The sequence below is a fragment of the Delphinus delphis genome, chromosome 7 (genome assembly GCF_949987515.2).
Source record: "Delphinus delphis chromosome 7, mDelDel1.2, whole genome shotgun sequence".
Classification (NCBI taxonomy): Eukaryota; Metazoa; Chordata; class Mammalia; order Artiodactyla; family Delphinidae; genus Delphinus; species Delphinus delphis.
This window is the reverse complement of record NC_082689.1, coordinates 32,082,840-32,110,230: the sequence shown is the minus strand read 5'-3', so window position 1 is coordinate 32,110,230 and position 27,391 is coordinate 32,082,840.

Here is a 27,391-nt window from a genome sequence, read left to right as displayed (position 1 = left end):
TGAGAAATGTGTGGGTGAATCAAGTGATGATAGCTGAACACTTGCCTACAAAGAATACTAATTAATAATTAATTTCTACTTGAAAATAAGTCTCCTGGGGCATTCTCCGTGCCTTTGTCTCAGCTTTTTCTTGTTTAAAAAATTATTTTTGGACACTGATTTGAATGAGCATATAAAATGCATGCTTATCATTCACAAATCTGAGAAATTGTTGGGGAAGCAGCTAATGTTCTGGCTTATAAAATCATGATTTGAAATTACCTCAACCCATTGGAATTTTGGACTTAAAACTAAAAGATAAAATGCAATAGAGATAGGCATAAGGACTAGAAAGAAAGAAAAAAATTGTCATTATTCACAGAAGACATGGTTGCCTATGTAGAAAGTCCAGAAGAATCTACAAGCTATATTAATATGTGAATTCAGCAAGGTCTTTGTATACAAGGCATATATACAAAAATCAATTGTATTTTGTTTGTTTTTTTTTGCGGTACACGGGCCTCTCACTGCTGCGGCCTCTCCCGTTGCGGAGCACAGGCTCCGGACGCGCAGGCTCAGCGGCCATGGCCCACGGGCCTAGCCGCTCCGCGGCACGCAGGATCTCTCCGGACCGGGGCACGAACCTGCGCCCCCTGCATCGGCAGGCGGACTCTCAACCACTGCGCCACCAGGGAAGCCCCAATTGTATTTTTATATACTGGCAATGAACAGAATAAAGTAAAAAAAAGATACCATTTACAAAAGCATCAAAAACATTAAATACCTAGGAATAAATTTAACAAAAGATGTACCAGACTTTTACCCTAAACACTACAAAACACTACTGAGATTTAAAAGTGTCTAAACAAGTGAGGAAAGAAACCAAGCTAATGGGTTGGAAGACTCAGCATTGTTAAGAAGTCAGTTCTACATGAGTTAATCTATGAATTCAACAAAGTTCCAGTTAAAACACTGCAGATTAATTTGTGGAGATTAACCAGAAAATTCAAAAATAACGTATGGGAACAAAAAGAACCAAGAATAGCCAAGGCATTTCAGAAGTAGAAGAAAAAAGTTGGAGGAGGTACACTACCAGATACATCAATACTGAGCTAAACAGTGTGGTATTTGCAAAAGAGAGGCAAACTGACCAAAGGAACAGAACATGAAGTCTAGAAACAGAATCTGCATACATATATTACCTGACTTACAGCAAAAGGGTAACTCAATGCAAGGAGGGCAGGATGGTCTTTCCAATAAATGGCACTGAGTCAGTTGGGTATCCAAATGGAAAAAACTGTATATTGATCCTTCCCTCATACCATACCCCCAAATTTAATTCTAGATGAGTTGCCAATGGATTAGAAAGATAAAACAAGTTTTTAAAAGGAAAGGTAGAGCAACTCCATGATCTTGCATTAGGCAAGGATTTCTTAATAGGACATAAAAAGTGCTAACTATAAGGGAAAAATTGATAAATTGGACTACATAAAGTTAAGGAATTCTGTTTTTATCAAAAATACCATTAAGAAAATGACAAGGCAGCACATTTACATAATGAAGTATTATCTAGCAATAAGAATGAACCAATAATAGCCATGCATGACAACATGGATGAATCTCACAAACGTAATATTTGCCCCAAAGAGTACATATTGTATGATTCCATTTACATAAAACACACAAACAGATAAAAACTAATCTTTGCTGCTAGAAATCAGGGCAGTATCTACGCTTGGGCAGATAGTGTCTAGAAGGGGCATGAAGGGGCTTTTGAGGAAAAACCCCTTTTTGAGGAAAAGAAGGTCCATATGGAAAACAGTTGAAGGGATTAGAAATAGTAATACTGGAAAAATGATAGCTGTCCCCAAATATATGAAAAGAGGTACATGATAGCTTCCTCAAATATTGAAAATGCTGTTATGTGGAAGAAGGAATATACACATTCAAGGTAGCTTCTGAAGGCAGAACTTGGAACAAAGAGTGATGTTATTATGAAACACATTTTAATCTGTTTAGTATAAGAAAGAGTTTGCTCTCAATAGACCTGGTCGTCCCAGAACAGATACTTTGTGAGTACTGAGAAATAATAATTTATTAAGTACTTACTATGTGCTAAATTCTTATTTTTAAGATATAATTGACATATAACATCATGTAAGTTTAATGTGTACAATGTGTTGATTTGATACACTTATACATTGCAAAATGATTATCACCATAGCGTTCTCTAACACCTCCATCATGTCATATAATCACCATTTCTTTTTTCCGGTGAGAACATTTAAGATCTGTTCTCTTAGCAACTTTCAAGTATATAATACTTGAAAGTTATATTATTAACTGTAATCACCCTGCTGTACATTAGACACCCAGAACTTATTTATCTTATAACTAGAAGTTTGTACTCTTTGACCAGCAACTCCCTGCACTAAATTCTTTATCATTTTAATCATAACAACCACTCTTGAGGTAGTATTATTATAAATATCCTTACTTTTCAAATGCGGAAACCAAATCTCAGAAAGGTTAAGTAACTTGCCCAAATGGCACACAGATGGTAAGGGGCAGAGTCAGGATTTGAAGCCTGGTCTTTCTGAACCCAAAGCCCATGCACTTCAATCCTATGCCATACTGTCCTTAGGGACCTAACACTTAGAAATGGATAGATATGGAAGGCGTTTCGTGATAGGAATGTGTAAAAAGCTTCTGGAACATTGAGAAGCTCTGTTGAGTAACTAGTGCTTTTGTGTTGGAGGGTGCTGAGGAAACTGAGGAATCATACAGGGAAGTAGAGTTAAAAGCTACTGCTGGTCCAACCCAAACTTTGCTGTAAGTATGTGGTTGCCATAAGTGGTAAACAGTATCAGGAGATTTGGGGAATGAAAATGACCCATGGCGCCAATTCCCATGTGTGAGGATTTAGCCAGTACCAAAGCAAACCTTGATAGAGCCAATGGAAGGAGTGTTGCTGGGTTTTCATTGGATGCTCAACATCTCCCCCTGCAGGGCTTGGAGATGCGAATTATCTATCATGCGCTGGCTCTAGTGATTAATTTAGTTCATAGCCAAATAGGGGCAGGCTCTGGCAGCCTTAGTAATTTTGTCAGGTAGCCATGGAGACACTTTGTTGCTTCAGAAATTCATAGCTTACAAAGAAGGAATAGATTCTGAAGGCATTGGAAATGCATCATAACTTCCTGTCTCTGGCTTGTATTTGTAAAAGTAGATGTGTAAAACCAACACAACTGGACCCAGTATCCAATCCAATTAAGAGACTCATCTGCACAGAATACAGTACTACTAATCCCGCATATTATAACAAGCAAGTGTTTAATCTTGATTCAAGTGGCCATTCAGGAATTGCTTCATGCTGAGAATTAAACACTGCAAGAAAAATGTACGCTGTCTAGTTTATAAAAATTTATACCCTGTGTCAGTGGTTCAGAGGTGACTACAGACCACAACAGTACAATATGTCATTTAAATGTAAAACAAAACAGAGTTCATCTACAAGGAGGATAAAGAGTAAATATATTTAGACAACAGAGTTGAACAGATTGCCACACGGGCAAGAAAATTGCTGTAAGATTTCCAGTTGCTAAAGCTACAGGAGAAACACAGACTTATATATTTTTCATTTTCTGACAACAGGAAGCAAATAAATCCATCAGCAGAGATTTTTCCCCTCCTGAAACTAAATGAAATCACGAATGAATGGCATGGGGTCCTTGTATAAAACACAAAGATTTATGGAGTGAACAGAATCTTAACTTCAGCAGTGTAGAGGATACTGAAACAAAGCCTCAGATGGTTCTTTTATTAAAAAAATAAATTCATTTATTTTATTTATTTATTTTTGGCTGCCTTGGGTCTTCATTGCTGCACACAGGCTTTATCTAGTTGTGCTGGGCGGGGGCTACTCTTTGTTGAGGTGTGCGGGCTTCTCATTCCAGTGGCTTCTCTTGTTGCGGAGCACGGGCTCTAGGCGCACAGGCTTCAGTAGTTGTGGCTTGCGGGCTCTAGAGCGCAGGCAGAGTAGTTGAGGTGCACCGGCTTAGTTGCTCTGCGGCATGTGGGATCTTCCCAGACCAGGGCTCGAACCCGTGTCCCCCACATTGGCAGGTGGTCTCTCAACCACTGCGCCACCTGGGAAGCCCCTCAGATGGCTCTTCAATAAGCCATCCATAAAGACAGAGGGCATAACTTTAAGAAGTAACAATAAAGTCATTTTTTGCAACAGGCTTTGTTGTTACAGAGCAAAAATTCTTTTTCCAGGGTCTAAGTTAATAGAAGGTTAGAAACGTGAAGCTCTGTATCAGGGATTCTCAAGCTTCACTGCATCACCTTGGGAGCTTGATAAAAAGGTGGATCCTTAGGCCCTTTTCCTAGAGCTGCAGATTCCGTTGGTCTGGGCAGGACCCAGAAATCTGCATTTTTCACCGTCACTCCACCAAGCTTTCGCAGTGGAGGTTGTCTGTGGATGTGATTTTGAGAAACACAGATGGGATGACATAAGTGGATTTGGGGCAGGTACTGGATCAAGATCTGTTTACAATGAGTGGAAAATTCACTGGATGCATTTCATAGCCTCTGTGGAGTTGAAGCTCATTTGCAAGGAGAACGTTTCAAAGTCTAATGTGGGCCATGCACTGTGCAAGATGCGCTGCATCTGCTGACCCATTTAGGAACCAAGGAGCCGCAGGCAGTATTTCTCTTCACAGCACATTAGATTAGATGTTTCCTTAAAGTATCTGCCATGAATTGCTCAGAGCACAGGGTCTACCTCATCATTCCAGTTACAGAATTATGTGAGCTTGGTGTTAACGTCCAGAGTCCCAGGAATGTTAATTGTATCCTCAAATGGTTGCATTTTTTCTGTTGTTTGGTTATGAAAAACAGACGTTTATAGACTGCATCCCCGTGGAAAGAATTCATGCTTCGAAGTTCTCTCTCCATCTGAGAAATCTCAACATGCCAGTGGTCATCATGACCTGGAGGGACACATGGGTGACAGTGCTGAGCAGGGAAGTTGGGGACAAGATCAGAGAGTTCCTTCGACTTCTACCATGGCTGCCAACACAGGCTGGGTCCAGGTTTTGAAAGTAGAAACAAAACAAGCAAAACCCCACCTGGCTCTTTGGGTCAAAGGGTGGTTAATCTGGGGGGACTTGGTGTTGGTGCACATAATTACATGCAGGTCAGAGAGCATTCATGGGAGAGGGAAAGACCCTTGACTCCTTTGGAGAGTCTAGTCCACATCCCAACAACAATGGTGGTACAACACGACACATTTGAAGGTCCACATAAGAGATTTCCAAGTCATAAAGTTTTAAAAAATTTCTTTTCAGTCTACCAGAGCACAGGACATTGATCTTGGGGCAAAGTTACAGAAAATAGGGAAAAGTCCAGTCCTCTGGATTCAGACCATATACCAAGTTGAAAAGTTAAAAAATCTTATCAGGCATTTGTTTTGTTTTATTCTTCTCAACAGAAAACAATTAATTGGCCACTTCCACCCCCTCCTCTATTAGATGGCTGATTAAACAGCTGTTTTAGCTCAACACTCTGATTTTCATTATTTACCACTTAACATCTGGCCCTGTTAATATTATCAAATCTAAGTGCTAAGAATATGTTTAAATCAACGAAAATATTTCTGTTACGGTCCATTTAGGGATTTTTCTCTGCTTGTCTTTTAGCCTCCTAAAAGCAGGCAGCCAACCTATTAGTTCATCTCTTTTGGCAAACTAAAACGATGAATGGTTTTAAAAGCTTGGAAAATGTAAAACGTCAGACAAATCACAACCATATCCAGGTTATAATGCTGTTTATGTAATTTCTATGGGATGTATAACTTCATCCTGTGGAAGGATTTCCTTCACTCTGAATCCCCCAAGGTCTCTGACTGATTTTCCTCTTCCTTCGGCACTGTTTGTGTTTAAAAAATAATGCCCAAGAGAAAGATAACCATCTTGCTGATGTTCTATGGACACACGTGCATTCTCACACAATTTCTATTCCCTCTTCCTCGTAAGTGATCAGATGAAGAACGGAGTTTAAGCACATCATCAAAATTGCACAGTAAGTGGTCAGGAGTCTTGCAAATGGCACTAAAAGAAGCTGAATTACCAGAGGAGGGAAGCGCAGCCGGAAGCTAGATATTGCATCATCTGGCCTTCCTCTGCTGAACAAAAAACATTATTTTGTAAAGCATTTACAGATGTTCTTATTTCAAGTGACATAATGCATTTGTTTCAATGGAGGTTATCAATCTGCAACTTTGAAATTTTCCTTAGTGTGAGAAACCCCGTTACAATTCATGGTATCCTGGTATATATTTGAGGGAAAAGAGTTGAATCTTAAAGCTAAACTAGCAATTTGTATAACCTCCGGAGGCTGACTTTTCTGAGACATTTCCATTTTCTATTACAACACAGAAGTTCTGTCTTTATGACAAAGGGAAGACCTAGAAAAAGGGTCTCTGTAGCCGTGACCCTAGTCGTGCTGTGCGATTTAAAATCTGTATTAAACACTATAGTGTGAGTATTGGAACAGATGTTCTTAGGAATTGTGAATTTTTGCAGGAAGGCAGGGATCAAAATGGATTTCTAAAATTAAAACCATTGTTGCCATTTATTAGGTTATTAGCTTATTAGTTTGACAGTCCCTTCAAAAATCCTACTTTATGCAGAGCAACAGAGACTGGTGACAAAAATCTAAATATTTTCATGTTGAATCTAAAGATTAGTGGTAAAGGGCTTCCCTGGTGGTGCAGTGGTTGAGAGTCCGCCTGCCGATGCAGGGGACACGGGTTCATGCCCCGGTCCGGGAAGATCCCACATGCCGCGGAGTGGCTGGGCCCGTGAACCATGGCCGCTGAGCCTGCGCGTCCAGAGCCTGTGCTCCGGCAGCGGGAGAGGCCACAACAGTGAGAGGCCCATGTACTGCAAAAAAGAAAAAAAAAAAAAAAAGATTAGTGGTAAATACATTGTTTGTTTTATGACCATGAATCAATTGCTTAAGAAGTGGTCCTTCGATTGAATAAAGGAAAAGAGATAGGTTCTCCAGGAGCCAGTTCAAATATTGAATGTGCCCCTATTACCCTTTGCTATCATGTAGGAAAGAAGCCCGTGGAAAGGAGAGGCATGCAAGTTGTTTAAGCAGGCCAAGGAACTGAAACAGTGAAACAGCAGAAGGTTATCTCCACTGGGGTCACCCATATCTTTCTGCTTCAGAATCTTGGAGGAATTTCTCTGTGTATCTCTTGGCCTTTACTCGACAGACCCAAGTAAACAGGAATACCAGGAAGAGTTTGTTCAGATAGTTTAGTTTCAGTTTCCCAGTTTCTCAGAATTGGTGACCAATGATATTTCCTCCACATGATCCATCCTTCCAACCCCCTCATTTCTCTATGGCTTCTTGTCTTATCCAGAGTAAGTGCTGGATAAAATATGTGTTGCATTGGAGTCAGGTTAAATCAATCAGTTAACAAGAATTTATTCATTACGTGCTCAGAAAATGGCCTGTGCTAGGTCCTGCGTTGGGATCGCGCGGAAGTACCAGCCAAGATCCTCTTCAACAGGAACTTAGAGATTTCCGTTCTAGATTATGAGGGTCCTTCTGTTCTAGCCAAGTCCATTCACTTGCTGTCCAGACACAGGACTCAGATTCCTTCCTCTGGAAAATTGCTTGTGCTTTTGCCACCTGGAATGCCTTCCCCCACATCATTCTGGCAATTCGCATCCTCCAAGAATAGCTCAAAATTCAGTTCTTTCAAAAAGCCTTTACAGATGAGACTTATCCCACTTTGATTTTTCTGTGTCATCTCGGCAACTATGATAGTTCCCACTTTGCACATTCTTTATAAATTCTTTGAATGTGTGAACCATAATCTATTCATTTTGGGCTCCCAAATGCCAAAAAAAGCCCATTAAGTCCATAAAAATGATAACTACATATCTTTATTTATTTTCAGTAAAAGGACTGATCTAAAAACCTAGCCTGCCATCATTGGAAATAGAAGTACGAATCTCTTTTAAGAATATCATGTACCCTTATCTCTTTATCACCTTTCCCACAGAAAAGTATCTTTTGCATGAGGCGATGATAACAAGAAGCCTCTAAGAATTTGGTAAGACTTTGAAACAAATTTGTTTAAAAATGTCTTTGAACATAATTTATATGAATTTATGTGAATATAATTACCAACAGCATCTTTTATCAATGCTGCCTAAAGGGAAATGTGACAATACCTGTATCTAGGGATTTATGCACCCAATGGCATAATTCCCCAAGCTCTTTAGGAGTTTTCTGCCCTCTGATTCGGAAGCACTGGTTTAACATATGTATTGTTTGACTGAATTTAGTGGAGTTGTATAGCATAATTTTAGATTAACTCATAACAGGACAAGTTCCAGACCTTATAATCTTTTAACTTTACATTTAGGCTCTGAATTTTGTTTCCTTATTTCCTTTTCTTTCTCCATCCTTCTCTCCTCCTTCCTTTCCTCCTTTTCTTCTTTCCTCTTATTTGCTAAACTGGATGTCTTTACCCTTTGAATGATACATTAAGTCCAGTTCATTTTTGCTGATGCTAAAGGCAGACTTAAAACTCACAAATAATAATATCAATAATAATCATTTACATAAGGTTTCCCATGTGTTAGGCAAAGGCTTTACACATATTACCTCATTTAGCTCTTATACCTCTAGGAGGTAACTATTGTTATAATAATCCCTTTTCTCCTTTTATATGTCAGTCTGAATCCAGATTCACTTATCTTCATTATCCACGTTGCAGATTTAGCAGTTGTTAAAAAGCAAAAATCAATGCAGCTCCTATTTCTGTTCCAAGTGTCCCAACTGTCATGAGTGTGTATTTACTTCGGGTCTTGATCTGCTTCTCTCTCTGTCCCCAAAACATACTTGGAGCTCTTTCCACAAATGTAATTTCTTAAGTTTATTTAGGGAGTCATGTTCTGGGTTTTATTGTAGGGGCAAATGCTATGATTTCCAAATAGATGTTCTGTAGGCATTGCTAAAGGTCATTCTGACAATTGTCCTGTGGTCCAGGTATAAGAGAAGCTGAGATCAACCTACCCTGGATTCCACCTACTGCTTTTTATGAGGGGACAATAATAATTTTTTTGATCATAAGGCAAGTCAGTGAATAACATTTTAACTCCATCTTTTCTTAAAATATCTTTATTGGAGTATAATTGCTTTACAATGTTGTGTTAGTTTCTGCTGTACAACAGAGTGAATCATCTTTATGTATACATATATCCCCATATCCCCTCCCTCTTGAACCTCCCTCCCACCCTCCCTATCCCACCCCTCTAGGTGGTCACAAAGCACTGAGCTGATCTCCCTGTGCTATGCGGCTGCTTCCCACTAGCTATCTATTTTACATTTGGTAGTGTATATGTTTCCATGCCACTCTCTCACTTCGTCCCAGCTTACCCTTCCCCCTCCCCGTGTCCTCAGTCAATTCTCTATGTCTGTGTCTTTATTCTTGTCCTGCCCCTAGGTTCTTCAGAACAATTTTTTTTTTTTAGATTCCATATATATGTGTTAGAATACGGTATTTGTCTTTCTCTTTCTGACTTACTTCACTCTGTATGACAGTCTCTATGTCCATCCACCTCACTACAAATAACTCAGTTTTGTTTCTTTTTATGGCTGAGTAATAGTCCATTGTATATATATGCCACATCTTCTTTACCCATTCATCTGTCAACGGACACTTTGGTTGCTTCCATGTCCTGGCTATTGTAAATAGAGCTGCAATGAACATTGTGGTACATGACTCTTTTTGAATTATGGTTTTCTCAGGGTATATGCCCAGTAGTGGGATTGCTGGGTCATATGGTAGTTCTATTTTTAGTTTTTTAAGGAAGCTCCATACTGTTCTCCATAGTGGCTCTATCAATTTACATTCCCACCAGCAGTGCAAGAGGGTTCCCTTTTCTCCACACCCTCTCCAGCATGTATTGTTTCTAGATTTTTTGATGATGGCCATTCTGACTGGTGTGAGGTGATACCTCATTATAGTTTTGATTTTCATTTCTCTAATGATTAGTGATGTTGAGCATCCTTTCATGGTAACACCATCTTTAACATCTTTACTGTAACTACAATAACAAGTTTCTTTACACTGTATTTTAATATCTGACTATGGCACAATGATACCAAAGCTCACTCAATAAAATCAATTCAATAAGGGGCAAAACTCAGTTTGCATATTTCTGAAGATTTGATTTAATCTAAGGATAAATGTTTAGTGTATCCAGTGCAGTGAAGAAGTCCTTCCAAATATTACTTCTTGGACAGCAGTGAGTTTTAGGTTTTACACCTTTGGATAAGTGAAAATATTTTATGCTGGCCATTGCCTTTAAGGCAGTAAGGAACTGGAGAAACTCACTGAGAATCTATATTTAAGTAGACTGACATCTCCCCTCTCCAATCGTGTGCAAGGGGAGAATACAGGTCTGCAGAGAGAGCTTCTGGATGTTCTTATAAAAAAAATTTGGGCTTGATTCCAGCACACAGAAGAATGGATGATTGTAGAACTAAAAGAAAAACACAAACCCCAAATTTAGCAATTCAGCCTTCAGTAAAATTAAGCTGAAATCAGAAATTGATTTAGTAACAATTGACTTAGTAACAATTGATTTAGTAACAATTAGTAACAATGAAAATATTTAGTAACAGCACACTTGAAATAATGAAGAACTGTTGATACATAGGCTTTGGAAATACAAAATACTGAGCTGGTTTTGAACATCTTGTTTTGAAAGACAAGAAAGTATATTAGACAATATTTGCATACCAGTCACCATAAAATTTGGGTTAATTTAATCCTTATTATGTTTCTTAGCGTTATGCTGAGTTTCTGTCTATTGCTCTTTAATTAAAAAAGCAAAAAATTTTCAAAAAATATTGAAATTTAATAGTTTCAAAGACTGCTGACATAATTCTGAGTGTTCAAATGCTTAAAAGATTATATTTGTAGTATCTTTGATGAAAAATAACTGTTAAAGTAGAAAACTCTCTTTTCCATAGGAAGTTTTATTTGTAAATTGTAAAGAGACTTCTGTTGTACTGATATTTACTCACCCTTTCTTTCATAGTAACAGAATTTTTAGCTGGGTATAGGAATACCTAGAATAGAGACAGTGAGGGAGAGCCACGTGACTGAATTATGGCCAATACGATGTAAACAGAAGTAATTTGTAAACTTGTGAAACTATTTCAAAGGGACAGAATATGCCCTACTTCTCCCTTTCCTCTTGTGGGGTCTGGAATGTGGCTGGCATAGCAAATCATCTTGGAAAATGCAGACAAGGAAAGAACTTTAGTTATAAAGAGCAAAGATAGAAGGACCGGGCTCCCCTGGTGGTGCAGTGGTTAAGAATCCGCCTGCCAATGCAGGGGACAAGGGTTCGTGCCCCGGTCCGGGTAGATCCTACATGCCGTGGAGTGGATAGGCCCATGAGCCACAACTACTTAGCCTGCACGGCTGAAGCCCGTGCTCCGCAATGGGAGAAACCGCGATAGTGAGAGGCCCGCGCACCGCGATGAACAGTGGCCCCGGCTCTCCGCAACTGGAGAAAGCCCTCGCACAGAAACGAAGACCCAACACAGCCAAAATTAAATATAAAATAAATAAATAAATTAAAAAAAAAAAAAGATAGAAAGACCTGGGTTTCTGACCTCATAAAGGGCGGGGGCGGGTCATACCTGCCAAAGACCTCTTATCTCCAGATTTCTTTCTTTTATATGAGAGAGAAATAAACGACTGTGTTATTTAAGCCACTATTATTATTTGCATACTGCTAATTCTAAATAATAACCAATTTTGTGCTAACTGATCTGCTGACTGTGACCTCATTGGTTAAGTCTTAATTAACTCAATCAAAATAAACTCTCCAGATGGTCTTAAAATTAGAAACATCCGGAAATATATTCCTATTGTAAAAAAGTTATTTTATAAGTTGAATAAGAAATTATAGAAACACGATACAGAATCTCAATTTTCTGAGACAATTGTAAAGACCCCAAAATTGTATGCCTTAGACCCAGAGCTGTCCAAACCAGCTTTCTGCAATGATGGAAATACTCTGCATCTGTGTCGCCTGACATTGTAGCCACTAGCTATATGTGGCTATTGAGACTTGAAATATGGCTAGTACAACAGAGAAATTGAGCTTTTAATTTATATAATTTAATTTAGATTTAAATAACCATGCCATTAGATTATGGCCATAATGATTTCAGTTTTCAAAATATTTAAAGCTCAATAACATACCGACAGAATATCTCGCTTTGAGAATTTACACTTTCTAGAGAAACGTCCAACATAAATGGATTACAAAATATGTGCGTAGTTGTCTTGACTTGATTTGCTTTATAAGGTTGTTAGCCATAATTCAGTTAAATATTGGAGAAGAGTATTTGGTCATCTACCAAATATGATGTTTTTGATATAGTTGATATTGAGCTTTACTTTGGAAGAGTAATTAGAAGGCAGGCCAATGATGTATTGGAACTTTTCCTAGATAATGACGGTAAAACCAAGCAGTTAACTAAAGGGGAAAGCTTACCTTTCTGCTTTCTCTGCTGGGAATGGATATGTAAGTACAACTCAGCTAAAAATGGCAATATTCATTGGGGTTACAGCACAGATGAAATTAGACCAAGATTCCAGTTGCAGCTCAACTAACTCACTGTGTGATCTTGGGCAAGTTGCCCAATTATCAGCTTCAGTTCATCATCTATAAAATGAAGCTAGCAATAATACCTATTTATAGAGTTTTAGGTTCATATGAGATAATTTTCACTAAGCACTTGGTGCAGTGCCAGGATCAGAGTAAACACTCTGAAACTTACAGAAACACAGGCCACAATCTAGTTTTAGAACCAAAAGATAAAAAGGAAAAAATGAACGAAAACAACAAAATTCCCCAAATGAGACAGACTTGGCCACCAGTGGGAATGCATTGATCTTGCCAATGCTTTGGGATACTTCTCTGTAGAGGCAGAAGTAGAATTTATAAAAGTTAGAAGTTTATCAAATAATCAACATATGTCCCAATAGACAACACATGACTTAACAGGGGTCATGTAAGTGATAAGAAATATAATATCTACTTTTCCAGCAAGTTGAGTCAGAACCAGAGATTTCTATCATATGAGCCAGAAAGCTTAAAAGCAGTCTTATGAGGTTAACAAAGATAAAGTTTGGTCAAATTTACCTGGAGTATGTATGTATTTATTTATTTCCCTGAAAACCAGAAGAGATTAAAGGTCAAGACCATTGTATATGGAAAATCTGTTGCTCTCTAGACCGTGTCTCTTACAGGCACATAATTAATTATAAAATCAAATGTACTCTGTATGTAATAATAAAATTAACCAATTTTAAGAAAACTACCTCTTTTGGTTTACGCTGTATATTGAGGTGGTGAGGTAAGGTAAGAAACGTCACACAAGAAATGAACAAATTGACTATTCTCACTTTCCAGCACTTTAGGTGTTGAAATATTTGCTAGGCATTTCCTATTTTCTTAGCTTAGGTGTATAGGGGGAAAAAACAGAAATGAGTTAGGAGTAAATGAATTATGCTCAATAAAACTGGGTGAATTTGAAGAAAATTGTGTGGGCCAAATAAAAAATTTACCAAATAACCTCTAATAACCTCTGTAAGATTTCTTCACCCAGTTTCAACCTGATATTTTATTATAATATTTTGTATATTGTTGCACTAAAGCCAAGGATATCCCAGAGGATGTTATTATAAAATTGTATGACTCTCATCTTAAAATAAAAATATAAGCAAAAAAAAAAGTAATCTGAAATGTTGGGTTTTCTTACTTCTATGACCTAATCTGGCTGCATTTCAGGAAAGGAATGTTGGTTATTATAGGAGTTTTAGTTACTGGAAGATAGGAGTGTGTGTGTTGGGGGGTAGGGGTGGGTAGAGTAGGATTTAAAATGATGGTGATGAAAAACTGGTGTTGCTTAGAACTGGCAAAAATCGTAACTACCAGTGTAGCACGCCATCCTGGATTTGGCAATGAAATTCATCTGGTTTGGGGCACAGTCATCTAATCAGTTCTTGAGCACAGAGGAGTTTTCTGGCTTTCTGTATTCCTTAGGGTTTTCGGTTGTAAGCATCAGAAATCAACCCCAGCCAAGTTATGTGAAAAAAGAATTGTTGGGCAATTCACAGAATTGGTGGGAGGACTAAAGAATTAGGCTTGGAAAATAAACAAGAGCCAAGAGAGGTTTGACTGAAGTAAAGGTGGCCAGGGTTTCACCACCATCAATGCCACCCTCACTAGACTCATGATGCTGGTGCTATTGCCGTGTACAATTCTCAGCCTTATCCAGATCTTCGTGTCACCACCGTTAGAGTCAAAGTCTCTGCTGAAAGCATCTAACTGGTAGAAACTACATCCTTTACCTTATCTTTCAGGGCCTTTAGGTTTCACTTCAAGATACAGATGGTGAGGAATTATCTCCCAGAGAAGGTTGTTCAGAAAAAAAGATGAATGTCCATACTTTCTGGACCAGGTACCCTGGAGTTGGATTTATTGGTTCCTCAGCTGAGCAGGACTGCTCTTCAAGGAGGTGGGGTTTAGGCCAGGTGGGGTTGGGTAATGTGAGGCAGGTGCTCAAAGGCGGGGCACATACTATATCTGTGAATGATAATTTTAAATCTTTGCAGAACTTACATAAAAAAAGTATATATTAAACATGGCACAGGGCATGATGGGAAGACGATGGCTCAACAAGTCCCACATTCTCTTCCCTTTTATTGCTAATAACTCCAACCCAAAACCTCTTCTGGGCTAACTGGGAGCTAGGGCTGGAAGGCAGGTGGAGTACAGAGGGCTGGGCTTCCCTTCCCCTTACCACCCTAAAGCCAGATGAAGCCCAGATACAGCCTGGGGAAAGATTTGAAAGCTGCAATTCCTGGGGAGAGCTTGGCCCATGGACATCGCTGAGCACCCAGGGAGAAGATTGACATTGGCTAGCATGAGTGTGCCTGTCTTTTTGGCCTTTGGGAAGCCAAAGAAGAGGCTGGGTCTTCTCCACTTCTGAGGTTGAGAGAGCATGAGAAGCCCACAGAGAAAAGAGGCATCCTCCCAATCCTCAGCAAAGGACTGAAAATCTTTTCATCAATGCAATGGGTCACATGACAAGAGACTGCTGTACTTCCACCACTCTCAAGATTCCACCCTAAAGTACCTCCAAGAATAGACAAAGGAAAATACCACTACATCCCAGGAGCCAGCAGTCATAGAGAAGAGTAAATAATCAGAACAGACCTTAACAAAATCTGAGGAATTTGCTTGAGGAAGGACTTTAAACAAATAATAAATAAAAATCCATAGAACTCAAGATAGGGGAAGATATTTAGGGGAGAAAACAGTGGTAAGGAAGGGATCTTGCAATATATATAGTTAAGTCAAAACGGATAACCATAGACTATTTGAATGTGTAAAAACTAAGAGGAAACTAATAGAGAAGGAGGTTGAGATTAATGAAATAATGAAATTTAAAAATGATGCATAGGTTAAATACATCTGAAAACTGGTTCTTTGTAAAATTCAATAAAATAGATAAGTTCCCTGAGGACTTCATTAAGGAAAAACTAGAGAGCAAAAGTACATAAAATTAGGAATGAGAGAGGAAACGTAACCACAGAAAAGTAGAAGATTGAAAGATAAGGCCACATATAACTCAATATGCCACACATAACTCAATTGCAACAAATTTGGAAACTCAGAAGAAACGGGTAATTTTCCAACAAAATATAATTACCCAAGTTAACCCAAAATTAATTGGAAAACTTGACTAGACTAATTACTATAGAGTTATAGTAATTATAACTCTTATAGATAAGAATAGCTTATAACTCTTATAGATTCTTATAGATAAGAATCGCCTCTACTTGCTAAAACTATAAATTCCTATAGCTGACTGTATCCCAGATCTAATGAATCAGAATCTTCAGTGTTGGGACCTAGTAATTTCTACATTTATCAAGAGCTCCAGTTGATTCCTATCATCAATGAAGTTAGCAAACGTTGCCATAGAAGATTGGGCTAGGTTATTGCAGACCTACCATTTAAGAAAAGGCCTTAGACCTGATGTTTTTATAGCTAGTTCTATGTAGCCTTTAAATAACAGATATTTTCAATTTTATATAACTATTCTAGACCATAGAAAATAATAGAATAATTCTTATGATGTCAGCATAATGTTAATACCAAAACTTGATATAGTACAAAACAAAAACAAAAAATTACAGACCAAACTTACTAACAGATATAGATGAAACAATCTAATAGCACATGGAACCCAGCAATACATCATAATAATAATATACCATCACCAGATAGAATTTATTCCATGATTACAAGAATGATTTAAAACAAGACTCTATGAACACCATTTATTTCATTAATAAATTGAAAGAGAAAGAAACATGTGATCATATCAATAGATGCTAAAAAGACATTTGATAACACTGATTAATCATTCCTAATAAAAACTATAAGCAAAATAGGAAAAAATGAGATTATTCAAATATTATAAAGGCTGTTTTTTAAAAGCTAGTAACAACTATAATTACAAGTAACAATACATCTTTCTTTTAAAACTAAAAATTCATATGCCCTTTGAACCAGCAATCCCCTTGTGGGGAACCAATCTCATAGAAATAAAAGCAAGATGCTTAGTGAAGCATTGTTATAGTGACAAAAAAACTGGAAAAAAAGTGAATGCCTAATGAGTAGGAAAGAAGGATAAATAAGTTAGAATACATTCACAACATGGAATATCATACAGTAATTAAAAAGAATGTGAATTCATTAAGCTGATTTGTTGACTCCTAGGGACTGCCACAGAGTATTGTCAAAGAAGAAAAGTAAGACACAGAGATACGTAGCATGCTATGACTCTATTTTTGTAAAGCAAACAATGTCAAAAACCCACTACATACGAATAAATATGAATAAATGTAGCCAAAAGTATATATTGTACAAAGTACAGAGGGGTACACATTGATAGTTAACATGAGGAATAAGGATGAGTGGAGACAGGATGGAGGTGGGAGATAGAAGTTAGAAAAAAAAAAAAAGCAAACAACAACAAAAAAGGCTTTCCTATAATGGTCTAACATGTAAAATAGAATTCTATTTATGTTAAAGGATGTATGTGTGTGTGTGTGTATTTGCATATAAATAAATTTTTAAGCAAATAAATAATTTTAAGCAAATCCCAAATGCCATAAAACTTTAGAAATACTTCAGTATGAATTTCCAACATGTATTTTTATGTTTGTTTGTACTGGCATCATGAACTAGGAAAGAGGAAAGATGTGGAGGGGTGCACACCAAACTGTTATTATCAGTCACCTCAGGGGGTGGAAGCAGAGATGTGGGGGCTCAGGGATATAATTAGCTTTGCTTTTATATGCTTTTAAACTGTATTGTTTCGCTTGTTTCAATAAGCAAGGAAAAGCTAGCAATTTGGTCCTCTGGTCGGCCTTAGAATAGGAAGACACCTTAGCAATATCTGCCGTCTTTTCTCTCATACCCAAGGTAGCATATGCATGAGCAGTTGTGATCATGCATTAGTTAAATAGCAATATACTTGTGAGGAAACAAATGGATGGCTTTTTACCAAACCTGTGAAAGTTAAGATTTTATATATATATATATCCCCTAAGGAAATAAATCTAAATTTTGAAAATTCTTTGCACTAAATGCTTTCAAGTAGATGTCCTTAAATTCTCCAGTTGTTGGACATACAGATTATGTCCCAAATAATACTGCAATTGGTATCTTTTATGTGCTGTCATTAAAAATGATGTTTAAAAAGATGGCCAAAAACATTTTAAAGATTAAATGTTAAGAGAAACAAAGAATGATAGGCTGGAAATACCCTTCCCTAAAAACAAAAACAAAACCTTATGCATAGAAAGAAGACAGGAAGGAAATAGAGTGCAACAGAATGAAAACAAAGGCTATATTTCAAAAGTGATATCATATGTGTTTATAAATAGTACTTCCTATTATTTTCTGTTTTGTCAAACTTATAATTAGTCTGCAATATTTTTATAACAAAAAACCTAAAACACTTAAAAAAAACTTTTCTAATTCAAGTACAAAAGTTTATTTTCACACAAAGCCTTTATAAGTATTTTGTAGACGTTATTATTAGAGTCATTCTTTCGTTATTTCTGGCATTACATAGATTTGTGAAATATTAAATAAGGGCAGAAATACATATGTTGTCAGTAAGGTGTCTTTAGTTCGGTCAAAAGTCTCTACATTCAAAAAGTAACTATAAGAAATTGCAGACAGAAAAATATGAGAATTCTCTGAAACTAGCATTTTGGCTCCACTATCACGGAAATCTCAACCTGGCATGAGGTATTGAAGAGAGGCCAAAAAAAAAGATGTTATTTTTGAACTAATATGACAAAAGTAGGAGCATTACCAGACCAGCTTTAGAACAGTCCCACTTCCCCTTTTATTAAAATAGTTAATTTCATTTATTTATTCTCATCTATTCATTCAGTCAAATATCATATGCTAAGTTAGGCAAGGTAACCTCTGTGAATGGCTGTTTCTTTATATGTAAAAATGGGGTTCCTCTGGAGTACTACTTAACTTCTTACAGAGTACTTCTGAATGTGAAGTTCCTGGCAATGCAATAGGTACCCAAAAAATAGAACCTGTTGTTGCTGTTATTATTATTACTCTTGCCAAAGGGCTTCACAACTATTCCATTGAGGAGGAATTGATACCACAGTGTGTTAAATGCCACTTATAATTAACAGTGCATAAAACTGTATATGTCTTATCCCACAAAGTAGATTCAGTATTTCTCTGCAATTTTTAAACTAGTATTTGTCACCTCTGTCAAGTCCTTAATTGAAAGATGCCTTTGGCTCTGAATCAGGGCAGCCTATATTTTCAGTAACTCTGCCACTGAGTCAGGCCAGCCACCCTCGCCCAGTGGTAGCTGAAAGGCTTCTTGCTGGTGTGAGAATCATCCTTGACTCACAAGGGAGGCGATGACAAGGACCCCTCAAGTCTTTCCAAAGTCTGTCGCTAGGCTTCTTGATAGAAACCACTAGTGCAATTTTTTCTGTAAGTACCTGGTAACAGTAACCATGTGTGCCGGTGGCTAACGCATCCCATGGCCACTTGGAATAGCAACAAGGATCTCCAGTTGGAAGGATGCTGCAAATGAGATTTTATATTGTTAAAAGAACATTTGAAAGTCAGGGGATACACATGCATTTTATGTAAATCCAAATTCAATTTGGACAAACACCATGGCCTTCTGGCACCCAATAAAGGAAGGGAACTCAGACACATGTTCCCATCAGGTGGTAACTCTCATGAGCTGGAGTAGTCTAAGCTTTAAGTGGTTGTGCTGAATTCTTGGCACGGCCGGCTGTCAATAACGGTGACTATTATTTGCTGTTGTCGGCATCATGATCATCATTAACATGGTCCTGTGGTTTTTATCTGAGGGTTCAGCCAAGAAAGAACTTGCCCAGACCTCATTCTAGTTAATTGCAGGATGAATTCAGAGCAAGGAAGACTGCTTTTCTAGTTATAGAATCTAGTTTAGAGAGCCAAGTGATTGTGGCATATGGAGTCATCCTGCTTTTTTTCCCCCAAGTCCATGTGCGGGCAGTTCTTTTTCTGTCCTAGAGATCATTGTGTTTTAGAACAGCTCTTTTGAATGACTACTCCCCTTTTATGCTGGGATACACATGACTGCTACTCCCATTGAATGTATCCAGATTTGATAAATGCAGCAAATGTTGGTGAAGCAAAGCACACAGTAATTCGTGAGTGTCACAACTATATACGGTTCACCAGAACTGATATGTGTTTTAGTTTGGGTCCTCTCTGAAGTAGAGCCTGAGGTAAGAACTAAGGTATGGGTAGTTTATTTGGGAGATGATCCTCTGAAGCAGGAGTAGAGGAGTAGAGAGAGTGAGGTGAGAAAGGAGGAAAAGCTAACAAAGGGTGCATTATTGAGGCTGTCACATTAAGCAACGGGGCCAGATTGTTCCAGAACCTGGGAGAAGCATATAGAATGCCTCTCAGAATCGTTCGTCTGAAGGACTGGCATCAGTCATCCGTTGTTGAGGGTTTTCAGGGAGCTTAACTGCGCTGAGATTCTGGGCTTATTTTCCACATAGTTGGGTTGGGATTTAGAGAAGGCCATGGGGTAAACAAACACAAGAACACACCAGGGGTGGGAGCCCTCTGAATGAATGGTGGAGTAAAGGTCTGCAAAAATTTGTTTTTCCATACAAGTAATAAGAACTGTCAAAATCAACTCTTTTAGAACTCTGAAAATTAAAGGCTTGCAATAATCTAAGGACTATATATTAAAGCAAAATGGCCAAATCTTAGTAAGATCAGCAAGATTCTGGCATTCCAAGGCTCACCACAAAGCTGGAGAGGAAAAACCGGTGAATTAAATGTCCATAGGGTGTTTTAAAAGGCTCTGACAGGGCTTCCCTGGTGGCGCAGTGGTTGAGAGTCCGCCTGCCGATGCAGGGGACACGGGTTCGTGCCCTGGTCCGGGAGGATCCCACATGCCATGGAGCGGCTAGGCCCGTGAGCCATGGCCGCTGAGCCTGCGCGTCCGGAGCCTGTGCTCCGCAATGGGAGAGGCCACAACAGTGAGAGGGCCGCGTACCGCAAAAAAAAAAAAAAAAAAAAAAAAAAAAAAAAAAAGGCTCTGACATATTCCTGCACATCCGGAAGCCCACGTGAGTACAAAGGACTGGGAGACTCATTGGTTCAAGGCATTTAAGGAAATCTTTGTCTAGTTATTAACTGATCACTAAGCTAGCAGAGCAGAGACTCCAGCGGTTGCACAGGACAAAGAATATAGACTTTAAAGAACAAGTTCCGGAGAGTCATCAAACAACAGCAAAACCTCTGGGAAAGTTGGGGTATCTGACTTGTAGAGTTGACACCTTATATTATTTAAAATGCCCAGTTTTCAGCAAAAAATTATTAGACATGCAAGGAAACAAGAAAGTATAACCCATACACAGGAAAAAAGTAGCCAATAGAAACTGTCCCCGAGGAAGCCCAGAAGTTGTACTTACTACACAAAAACTTTAAATTAGCAACATACAAATGTTCAAAGATATAAAGGAAATCATGTCCAAAGAATTAAAGGAAAGTAAGAGAATGATGACTCATCAAATACAGAGTATCAATAGAGAGTTAGCAATTATAAAAAAGAACCAAATAGAAATTCTGGATATGTCAATTATACTTCAGTTTAAAAAAGAAAAGAAATTCTGGAGTTGAAAAGTACAAAAATTGAAATGAAAAACTCACTAGAGGGGGTCAAGAGCAGTTCTGAACTGGCAGAAGAATCAGCGAACTTGAAAGCAGGTTAATAAAGAATTAGTGGTAACTGATGCACAACATTGTAAATATACTGAAAATCACTGAGATGAACACTTTTTTAAAAAAGTGTGATCTTTATGAAATGTGAATTTTATCTCAGTAAAGCTCTTACTGAAAAATCAAACAAACTACTTGGTGGGTGCTTGAGGTGGGGCACTGCCAGCTGAAGATGAATCCGAGTTCCCATGAAACTGCCACCTACTGCCATGCTGAAATCAGAGGTGAGCTGGGAAGTGATGTCGGCACCAAAGAAACCTGCTACAGTAGCTTGTGAATAGATACAATAAGAAGCAAGTTAATATGTTATTCCTAGGGTTTCAGGAGTAGATTTGTGCTTTGCTTTCCCACTCAGGGAAATCAAAGAGAAAAAAATGAATGGAAGTGGGGCAATTGATAGTGATCACCTTGAATTCTCTATAATTAATTTTTAAATACAATTCTAAATTTTACATTCTAATACAATTCTGAACTTTAAGAATTAAAAAATCATTAATAAAAATTTTTTTTTTCTTTATAACACATCTCACAACAGATAGTAACCCAGCACTGTGTGGTGAGACCATGGTAGGGAACCGGTGCTTACCAGGTCATTTATTTCAGTGAATTCCAAATTTTAGTAAGTATAAGAGTTACTTGAGAAGCTATTAAAATGTTGATTTTGGATTTCTCTTACTCTCTAAAACTCCCTTCACCTCCCTACTCCCACTAAAGAGTATGATTCAGTAGGATGGGGAGGGACCCAAGTGTCTGCATTGCCAAAAAGCATCCCTCCTGATTCTGATGCAGGCAGTCTGTGGATTCCAGATGGAGAAACACTGATTTAGTACAACTCACTAGTTTTACAGCTGAGATAAATGGACAGAGCAAGAGAAAATGTCTTAAGATTACATGACAGAGGCAGAGGTATAGAGTGAGAGTCTAAATTCAAGTCTTGTCGCCTGCAGTCCTGTGCTTTTTCCACTACATCACAGTGCTTCTTATATATTTGGGTTAGAACAGCCCTGCGCTCACTGCTCAGGGGTGCCCAGGGGGGCAGTGGACCACATATCAGGGAGCATTAAAGCCACTACACACCTATTCATGGCTTGGGCAGTCAGAATTTGTGCTGCCATTGCACATAACAAGCATCTTGTGCAGAACACCAGAATGTGAGTGTCATCACTGTGGCCACAGCGAGAGAGTCAGGGAATGAGATGACATATTTAAAAGTACTCAGAGATTTCAGAGCGTGGTAACCCAAAGACTGGCTAATTATTCACTTCCTCTCGGACCAGAGCTACACAGCACTAAGCATTCACATATTTTCAAACATGTGGATCACTGATTTAAGTGTTCAGTTTCCTGCTGGCATCTGACATCATGAAACCACAACTGTAGAGAATTCCAGTTCACGGTTATAAATAAAATTGGCTACAAAGGTTAGAGACAATGAAAGGTCTGAGACAGGGTGTACTCTTCAAGGATAAAAGATTAGCCTTGGGCTTCCCTGGTGGCGCAGTGGTTGAGAGTCCGCCTGCCGATGCAGGGGACACGGGTTCGCACCCTGGTCCAGGAAGATCCCACATGCCGCGGAGTGGATGGGCCCGTGAACCATGGCCGCTGAGCCTGCGCGTCCGGAGCCTGTGCTCCGCAACTGGAGAGGCCACAACAGTAAGAGGCCCGGGTACCGCAAAAGAAAACAACAAAAAAAGATTAGCCTTGAAACTATATTATTATAATTTGATACCATTGGGCTGGGATAGAGGGACGAGGAAGAAAGGGGGTACTAGGCTGAGAAAGCCTCAGGTACAAAGGCATGGTAGCATGGGAACACATGGTGCAGTAGGGGAACTGGGAACCACAGGAAGTTAGTGTGGCTAAGTGAAGGAGAGGAAGAGAGAGAGGACTGGCAGGGATGGGGAGGGACATGAACACTGAGAGATAAGGTCAGAGTGGGAGGCAGGATCCAGATCACTCAGGGCCTCCTTTTAAGGAGCTTGGACATCATCTTAATGCCAATAGGGAACCAGAGGAGAATTTCAAGTGATAGAATTGCAGTCTAGAAAGATGACTCAGGTTGGAATATGGGGAGAAGTTGGAAAGGGGGTCCAGAAATGGACACCAGTTAGAAATAAGAGCCTGAACTAAGGCTCTTATCGTTAGTTCATTTTTCACTTTTTGCTAATAAGTAAAGTTTTGTGCCTATTTTTCTTTCCCTTTTATCCAATTGATTAAGTGATCGCCCCATGCTTGAGGACAATCACTTTCAGCTGCTGCCACTGGCTGGTCCTCAGGAGGCCTGATCCTGGGAATGCTTTGCCTACTGCCTCTTTGCTTGGAAGACATTCCAATGAGCAGATTCGAGAATCAGATTTCAGAGATACGGTCCTGGATGATGGGTATAAAGGTTACAAAAGAAACTGGTAAGGAGAGGAGTGGAGAAGACGTGAAAAGGCGAGGAGAAAGAAAGAGAGAAAAGATATATGAATGTGTAAAACTTGGAAGAAGAATCATCAAGAGGTCATTCTTAGACTGCAAAAATATCTTTTAAGGATTGCTTTAAAAGAAAAAACAGGGCTTCCCTGGTGGCGCAGTGGTTGAGAGTCCGCCTGCCGATGCTAGGACATGGGTTCGTGCCCGGGTCCGGGAGGATCCCACATGCCGCAGAGCGGCTGGGCCCGTGAGCCATGGCCGCTGAGCCTGCGTGTCCAGAGCCCGTGCTCCGCAACAGGAGAGGCCACAACAGTGAGAGGCCCGCGTACTGCAAAAAAAAAAGAGAAACCCAGAATTTCAAGTTGGATATCTTCTTTAGAGTTATGAAGATAAATTTAAATAAATTAATGTCTTTTTTTATGTTGATGAACTTTTTAATTAAAACTTAAAAAAAACTTTTTATTGAAGTATAGTTGATTTACAATGTTGTCTTAGTTTCAGGTGCACAGCAAAGTGATTCAGTGCTATATATATTATATATATAATATGTATATTCTTTTTCATATTCTTTTCCATTATAGTTTATTACAAGATATTGAGTATGGTTCCCTGTGCTATACAGTAGGTCCTAAAATAAATTAATTTCTAAATGCATTTTTCCTAACTTTTCTTTTTTCTTATTTATTTATTTACCTATTTATTTATTTTTGGCTGTGTTGTGTCTTTGTTGCTGTGCACGGGCTTCCTCTAGTTGTGGCAAGCGGGGGCTACTCTTGGTTGTGGTGAGCGAGCTTCTCATTGCGGTGGCTTCTCTCGTTGCGGAGCATGGGCTCTAGGTGCACGGGCTTCAGTAGTTGTGGTGCATGGGCTTAGTTGCTCCGCGGCATGTGGGATCTTCCCAGACCAGGGCTTGAACCTGTGTCCCCTGCATTGGCAGGTGGATTCTTAACCACTGCACCACCAGGGAAGTCCCCTAAATGCATTTTTAAAGAGCTCATAATTAAAATAAATGAATTATGTCATAGTGATCTCATGTATATATCATGCTAAAAGGTAAAATGTTATTAAGTTGCACAAAGGAAGCAGATCAATGTCCTGGGGTTTGCAACACATGTTGAGTAGGAGCCAGGGCCTAACTTCACATCTTGGAGGAGTTCAGATTTTCTGAGAGGGGATTGAGAAATATGCACTCACTGGGGTGGCAGAGGAGCCTGGGGCTGGAAATCAGGTTACTAAATCCTTGTCTGGAGCATGTGGGCAGATGTGAGAAGTGGGAGGAATGTTCAGACCACATCATTTCCTAGTGAAAATGCCAATGCAAACTTGCAACCATAGCAACACAATAGTCCTATTAAAGCCATACTAAAAAAACCTCTTTCAATTGAATTTAATTGACCAAAAAGCAAAACCAAAAAACCACCCTTCCATTTTTCACTTTTTACTAATAAGTAAAGTTTTGTGTCTATTTTTATTTCCCTTTTATCCAATTAATTAAGAGTGCATTGCTAGCTTTATTTATAATAGCCGGGACATGGAAGCAACCTAAGTGTCCATCGACAGATTAACGGATAAAGAAGATGTGGCACATATATACAATGGAATATTACTCAACCATAAAAAGAAACGAAACTGAGTTATTTGTAGTGAGGTGGATGGACCTAGAGTCTGTCATACAGCGTGAAGTAAGTCAGAAAGAGAAAAACAAATACCGTATGCTAACACATGTATATGGGATCTAAAAATAAAATAAAAAATGGTTCTGAAGAATCTAAGGGTAGGACAGGAATAAAGATGCAGACATAGAGAATGGACTTGAGGACACAGGGAGGGGGAAGGGTAAGCTGGGACGAAGTGAGAGAGTGGCATGGACATATATACACTACCAAATGTAAAATAGCTAGCTAGTGGGAAGCAGCTGCATAGCACAGGGAGATCAGCTCCGTGCTTTGTGACCACCTAGAGGGGTGGGATAGGGAGGGTGGGAGGGAGACACAAGAGGGAGGAGATATGGGGATATATGTATACGTATAGCTGGTTCACTTTGCTATACAGCAGAAACTAACACACCATTGTAAAGCAATTATGAAGATATTAAAAAAAGAATTTTATAGATAGAAGGTGGTAATTATATCATCTCTCAGGATTTTGAAAGTACATATTTTAAAGATGTATTAATTTGCTGTATGTTCATTTTTGCTGAGTAAATAATCTTGCCTATTTGTGGTTTTGTTTCTGTTATTTTTGAAGTAAAAATTAAATAACATTGAGAATTATAACTACTATAACTGCTATAACTACTAATAAAATACTCAAAATATCCTCAAGATATTTATATTTAAAAAAAAAGTGCATCGCTAGAAGATTTCTTGATAACACTTTCTAACATAGAGGCAAAAGTTTTAGAAATACAATCTGTACTTGCAGAAGATAATTCTCTTATGACTCTACCAGGGGAGAAACAAAGAAAATAGAAACTAATAAGAAAGTTGGAGATGGCTTTAGAGTTTCTTGTCTAGGCATCAAAATGAAATTGGAGTGGATGGTGGGTAGAGAGCTGAGTTAACACGGGTAATGCAGAGGGGAGATGAGATGGAACTTCTCTGGAGATTTCAGGAGTTTTTCTAAAGAGCAGGGCTGGTACTGAGGAGACTGAGGCATGCAAGTACAGGGTGAGGTCCCATCTTTATTCAAACTTTTGATATTTTATCATGGATTTGTTTGCATTCATTCTGACTTAAAAATATTACATTAAAATTTTATTTGTCTTAATTACTGGGTTTTTTGGCATCCCAATAAAATTTGTGTCTGAAGTGAGTGCCTTACTTGCCTCACCCTAGTTCCTGCCCTGCTAGGGGAAAACAACAATGAGGAAAAAATTCATAGAGAACATTAGAAATTTTGTTTGCATTCTGAGCTCTACTTGAAAAGTAAAGCTTATATTCCCTAGGTGCAGAGGTCCTGGGCTCTACCTCCTATGGTTTACAAGGCCAGGATGTGTAGAATTGAACATTAAACAATCTAGGGGAGATACTGCACTTTACGGTGTTTTTCTTCTCACTGCGTTGAAGACTTTCTCTTTATTACTGATTCTAACCAGTTTGATTACATTGTACCTTAATGAAGTTTTCTTCTTGTTTTTTTATGCCTAGGGTTAGCTGGAGATTCTTGGATCTGTGGGTTTATGGTTTTCATCAAGCTTAGAAAAATTTAAGTTATTATTTCTTTAAATATTTTTCTGTTCCTCCCACTTTCTGTTAGGGACTCCAGTACTCCAATTACATGCATATTAGGCTGCTGGAAGATCTCTGATGCTCATTTGTTTTTTGGTCTTTTTTTCTCTAGGAGTTTCATTGTGGACGATTTCTATTGCTATGTCTTCAAGTTCACTAATTCTATTTTATACAATGCCTAATCCACCGTTAATCCTACGCAGTGTATTTTTCATTTCAGACATTATAGTTTTAATATCCAGAAGTTCTGTTTGGGTCATTTTTATATATTCCATGTCTTTTTAAAAAACA